General features: G+C 43.8%; 1 pseudogene; it reads right to left on the bottom strand.

The window, feature by feature from the left end:
* Nucleotides 1–820: 820 nt before the first annotated feature.
* Nucleotides 821–946, bottom strand: LOC118015295 (annotated as a pseudogene).
* Nucleotides 947–6,554: the final 5,608 nt, after the last annotated feature.

Consider the following 6,554-nt stretch of genomic DNA (forward strand, 5'->3'; position numbering starts at 1 on the left):
AACCCATACAGAGCCAAACACCTGAGAAGTTTGTTCTGTTTTTCTGGGTCCTCTTCTTTGTTTCACATTCTCTCAGTCCCATTAGCTTCTGATCAACCACTTCACTGAAATGGTTCTTATCCAATCACCAAAGATCTACATCTTGCTAAAGCACATAATCATTGCTGTCCTCATTGTTCTAGACCTTTCAAGAGCATTTGACATATTAATCACTCCTTTATTCTTAAAATATTCTTTTCCATGAATTAGAGCTAGAATTATACTCACCTAGTTTTCACCCCACTTGTAGCTCCTTCCTCCAAATCTCCTTTCCGAGAGCTTCTTCCTCTTCTTGACCTCTGAATGTTGAAGTGCCCTAGTGCTCCATCCTTGACCTTCTCTAGCTCATCTACACTCCCTCACTAGGTGTTCACTTGGTTTGCAATACCATTTGGATAATAACAACTCCCAAATTCATTCGTGACCTCTCCCCTAAGTACTGGACTCATATCAAGCTACCTACTTGTCATCTCCATATGGATGTATAGTAGTCATCTTAGATGCAACACATACAAAATGCAATTCTCGATAAGCCAGCTCCTGACATTACCAAGTCTACTTCTCCCAAAATTTCTTCCCATCTCAATAAAGGGCACCATTATCTACCCATTTCCTCAGGCCTCTCTCAAACTTGACTCCTCTCTTTCCATCACTACACACATCCTATCCATTGACCAGTGCTACAAGCAATATCTTCAACATTCCACATTCAACCACTTCCCACTACCTCTACTGCCATCAGTGTGGCTCAAGCCACCATCATCTTGCCCTGGATTATTGCAGTATAACTTCTTTCTGATCTCCATACTTCTACTCTGCTCTCTCTCCAATCTGTCCATAATCCAACAGTCAGAAGGATCCTATTAAAATAACAAACTATAGAAATGATCCCTGAAAGTATAGTCTTGATCCTATTAAAATAAAAATCAGATCATTCATTTCTCTATGCAAAACTCTCTTGTGCTTTTGTAGTTCCAAAAATAAAATTCAAACTCTAAACATGGCTTAAAGGGCCTGTTGATTTGGCTTCTGCCTACCTCATTCTCTGACATCAATCTCTTAACACTCTCCCCCACCCTGCTTCATACCTTCCAGCCACTCTAGTCTACTTGTTGCTCCTCAAACACACCAAGCTTGTTCTCACCACAGGGCCTATTCACTTGCTCTTTCCTCTGCCTAGAGATCTGTAATACTTTTACTAAAAATCTTTGAGTGCCTGGATCCTTATTATTCAACTTTCAGTGTAAATACTAGCTGCTCATAAAGGCCATCTCTAGTCACTTTGATATAGATCTTCAGTCCCAGTCACTCTTTACCTCATTAACCTATTTTAACTTCTCCATAATATTTATCAGCACCTAAAGTGATGTCAGCTATTTATTTATTTACTATTATCTGTTTGTCCCAGTAGAATTATGCCTCCATGGAAGGAAGGACCTGATCTTTACTGTTCATGACTTTATCCCAACAGAGCAATTCTGTCATAGAGTGATCATTCAGTAAATATTTATTTAATGAATAAATGAATGATTTTCCTGCTTCTAGGTTGCCTTGTATAATCCTTTCTCTACAGCAAAGCCAGAGCAATCAGGCTTCCATTTATGAAATGAATAAGTCATGGGGATAAAAGGTACAGCATAGGGAATACAGTAAATGGTATTAAATAGTATTGTATGGTGACAGATGGTAGCTACACTTGTGGTGAGCATAGCATAATATATAGACTTGTGGAATCACTATGTTGTACACCTGAAAATAATATAACATTGTGTGTTTACTATACTTCAATTAAAAACATAAATTACATCATGTCACTTCCTTGCTTAAAATCCTTTAATAGGTTCCCCTGCATTTCAAATAAACAAATAAAACCCTAAGCCTTTACCATAACTTACAATACTCACCATGACCTGGCTAGCCCCTGCTCACATCTCAAACCACACTTCCTTCCATTCTACCCCCAGCCCACTGTGTTTCAGTCATATCAGCTTTCCATCAACCCCCTAAAATCATTGTGAACTTTCCTACCTCTGGATCTTTGCTTTGCTGATGTCTGTCTCCAGTGCTCTTCCTCCATCCTCAGGCCACCATCCACCTAAGACAATAGTACAGTCACTGCTCTTGGAGCACCAAGATAAGAAGAGTCATTTCCTACTGGACTGGCTGGAGGAGACAGAAAGCTCTGCTCATCCACAAACTGACATTTTCAGGCTTTACACATACATATGGTGCCACCATACTCCAAAGTCACACATCAGAAACAAAAGAGGCTCAGGTCTCTACTCCCTTCTCAGCACAGTTTTAAAATAAACTATCTACGTGGCTTAGACCATTTCTTCACCCCACACATTCATTCCTTCATCCTGTCCAATCTGGCCACAGGCTCCACTTCTCACTCCACTGAGCTTGAACATTACCAATGATTCCCACATTATTAAATCCACTGGACACTGATCTATACTCATCTTGCTTGACCTTTTTTTTAAGACTTTATTTATTAACTTGAGAGAGAGAATGAGAGAGAGAGAGCATGAGAGGGGGGAGGGTCAGAGGGAGAAGCAGACTCCCCGCTGAGCAGGGAGCCCGATGCAGGACTCGATCCCAGGACTCTGGGATCATGACCTGAGCCAAAGCCAGTCGCTTAACCAACTGAGCCACCCAGGCGCCCAATCTTGCTTGACCTTTCAGGAACATTGGGAAAAGGAAATCATAAACTTGTCTGATTTCCCTCACATCTCTCTGGATATTCATTGTCTCCTTTGTTGGCCTTTCCTTCTCTACTCTACTTAAGCCTTTATCTTTAGTTCATACTTCAGACCTGTATATCAAACTGTCTAGTACCCATTTCCACATAGATGTACCAGCAGCAATTCAAATGTCTCCTGTCTAAAACTGAACCCTTGAACTTCTTCTCAAGGCTTTTCCACCTGGACTTTGGCAACTGCCTCCTCCCTGGTCTCCTTACTTCTACTTTTATTGCTCTCTTGTCCTCTTTTCACTGCAGGAAGATGGATCTTCTGCAAGCATTAAGTCAGACCATGACCTTTCCCTCCTTAAGGCCCCCATCATGCCTTCTTCTCCATTGTTTCTGGAATCAATTTCAAGCCCTGAGCTTGGTATTCAAGGTCCTGGCCCCAGACAACCTCAGCCTGTCTCCTTCCCATCTGAGGTTTCAACCTCACCAGAGCACTTGCTGCCCCCAGATCCTGTGTTTTCCTTCCCATCTCTGTGCCTTTGCTTACACTGTCCCTTCTGCTTGGGATAGACTTACTTTTTCTCTCTATATGGCATACTACTACTCATTTTTCTTTTCCCAGTTTAAGCATCAGCTTCTGTAAGATTTCCCTGTCTCCACATTCCCTTCCCAACGTTGCTACTGGGTCTGGATTATGGGCTTTTCCTCTGGATTCCCACAGCCTCCTGTGTTTCTTTACCATTCATCCTTACTACAGAGTATGCAATCATATCTAGATCCATCTGTTTCCAGAACCATGGGATCCTTAAAACCAAGAACCTTATCTGAGTTTTTTCTATCACTGCTCTCCCCAGCCTCTGTGTACAGGAGGCACACAAAAGATCAGTTTCCTATTTCTTCCCATCTGTCCTCACAGCCCCAGTCTATGCACAGCCCTGCTTGCAGTTTTCCTCCCCTTACAAATATTAAAATTTTGTTGTCAAACCTCATCAGTCAATTCCAAAGTCATATTTTTTCTTTCTGATATTGTTTTATGTTGTCTTTTGTTTTGTTTTATATTTATAGTGCCATGGCTGCCAGTCCTTGGAGGCTGAATTCAAATCCCATGGGGGTCTGTCACCAGACAGCCACACAGCAGCCTCTACTTATGGATGTCCAGAAAGATGGCCCAGGGAGAAAGCCAGATGGAGATGGGCCCAGCAGCAGAGCCATAGTCATGGATGTTGTACTTGCATAACACTTTTCAGTGTACAGAATGTTTCCCCCATCTTCCTGCCATAGAGTCCTCTCACCACTCAGTGATGTAGAGAAGCCAGAGAATCCTGTTATCCTAACTTAGCAAATATGGAAACTAAGGCACTAAGAAGCTGGAAGGGTCACCAATGCCTTTCAAAAGAGTGCTGCTCCCTGGACAGAAGGTCAGGAGTGATTGCCAGGACAAGCTTTGACTGCTCATGAAAGTTCCAAGTTGGCACCTAACAGTGAGACCCTGTAGGTGGACAATGCAATTGGGAAAATGTTGAGCCATCAATGCAGGAGATGAGATGGGCCATTTCCATGCAGGTGCCATCATCCAAACTCTCAGGATGGTGGTGGGAATAGGTTGAGTGTGATGCATAGAGGGGGGTGCACAAGTTGAAATCACAAAAACCAGTAGCTCCAGAGTCCACAGGGCTTGGGAATAAATATAACAGCCTGTATATCACCCAGATCCATCTTAGAATAAAAGAAAAGGAACCCAGAAAGGTGGCCCATTGGAGTAAATGGCAGCCCCAGGCAGTATGCTGCCCATAGGCAGACCCCAGAGTAACTCTAGGGAAATATGGCCATTAGAAGGTTCCTAAAGACTCAGAAAATAGTTGCCTGACTGGCTTACTAGGTGACTTTGTGTTGGTCCCTTCTCTTGGGGCCTCAGAGTCCCCATAGGTACACAGAAACTTCCTACTCTCTATCATATGGGGTTATTTTGGTTCATGCTCTCATCTTCCATGACTCTGGTCCCTGACCCAGCCCCTGAACCCAGAAGGAGGCCAGTAGTAAGGAGCTACTGGTATCAGCCATTCTGAAGAGAAATCTACTTTGCATGAGTCTGAGCAAGCTGTTGTTCACAGAAACCTTGATTTAAGGCCATTTCAATAAGCCCCAATTCATCATCTTGAAGGTCTTTGAAGAAAAGACAAGTGCCATTTTCTAAATGCCATTATGTAATCAAGCCTTTTACAGCCAGCCCGGCAGGCCCACATGCCCACGTGCGTGCCCTGACTACTATATCTCACATCTCACTGAGTGTGCTGGGCCCCTTGACAGAGAGCCCTGGTCATGTGCGGGCTGGGGCCAATGATACAGGGAAGAGATTGGGATCCCCAGCCATGAGACAGACCTTGTGACAGGCACTCTGTGAAAAACTGCAGAAAATTTCATAGTAGGGAGGCCCTACCTACCCCAGGGTCACTCCTGTTTCTTAGGTCCCTAAGCCTGTTCCCTGAGCTCCCTTTTCTGCAGGTCAGGGGCCCAAGGCAGTCTTTTAGGAATACCGTTATCCCTGGGGTGCAGTGCTCAAATCAGAGACCTAGCTGTTAGACTGCATAGGAGTAAGTCCCAGCTTCAGTACTTCTTTACTCTTTGACCCTGAAAAAGTTAGCTGCCCGCCCTGTGCCTCAGTTTCCACATCTTTAAAATGAAGATAATAATAGCCCATCAACTTCCTAGCAGAAGGGTGAAAATTAAATGCTATAATGTTTACATAGCTCTGAGAACAGTGCCTGTCATGTAACAAACTATATATGGTATTAAGGTTCTTGCCATTTTCACAGCACTACAAATAGGAGTGGTAAATGTGGCAGCTGGAAAATAAGCTAGGGATTCTCCTAGATTTTGAGTGTGGAAAAAGCAGAGCAGGGTCTGGGAACTGAAGGCCTGTCTTCACATCTTGGCTTTACTATTCACTGGCAGTAGGACTTTAGACAAGTCTGGGCACCATCATGAGCTTGCTTCCCATCTCTAAAAGGAATAGAGACTCCTTGGATCATGGGATTGTTCCAGAAGCTGATAAGGAAACAGATGGGATACTGCTTTGTACCTGGCCACACACATTTTGGTACCATGTAGTCCAATGGGTCTCAATGTGGTCCTTAGACCAGCAACATCAGCACCACATAGGGACATAATATAAACACCAGACCTAGTGAATCAGAAACTACAGGTGGTGGGCCCAGTAATCTGTTTTAACAAGCCTTACAGGGAATTCTGATGCATAAGAGAGCTTAAGAGCCATGGTTATAATCCAACCTCACAGAGACAAGGAAATGAAGGGTCAAAGAAAGCCTAAGTGTTGTATACTAACAAGGCACAGGTCTTGTGAGTTAGTGGCCCTGAAGCATACTCATGAGAGCAAGGTCTCTTGCCTCTCAGGTTGCTCTCTTGCTAGGACACCAGTCTGAGCAGTGTCTAAGATCCCTTTTCCTGTGGGCACTGCACAGATGGTGTCCAAGCAAGAATACATCCTGGGAGGCAAGAGAACTTGTTCTTGTATGTAAATTATTGGACACTTCTCTAAGGCATAACATCTCTTTCAGCCATGAGATTAACAACCAGAAATGCTCTATTTTCACATCTTTAGGGAACAAGCTTCAGGGCCCCATGTCAGCATGGGCATTTTGGGATAGCTGCCTAGGAGATAGGGTCTTAGGCCCTTGCAGTTCTCCCAGGGTGGAGGTCAGCCACAATAAGGCTCAAGCTTCTTTTCCCAGTCCTAGAGTAGGAGACAGTTAAGGTGGGCAGCAGTGGCCAGCCTGTGTGTTAGTTAGCTAATGCCCACAGC

This window comes from Mirounga leonina, unplaced genomic scaffold, assembly GCF_011800145.1.
Source record: "Mirounga leonina isolate KUSES-001 unplaced genomic scaffold, KU_Mleo_1.0 Mir_101799, whole genome shotgun sequence".
In the NCBI taxonomy this organism is placed as follows: Eukaryota; Metazoa; Chordata; class Mammalia; order Carnivora; family Phocidae; genus Mirounga; species Mirounga leonina.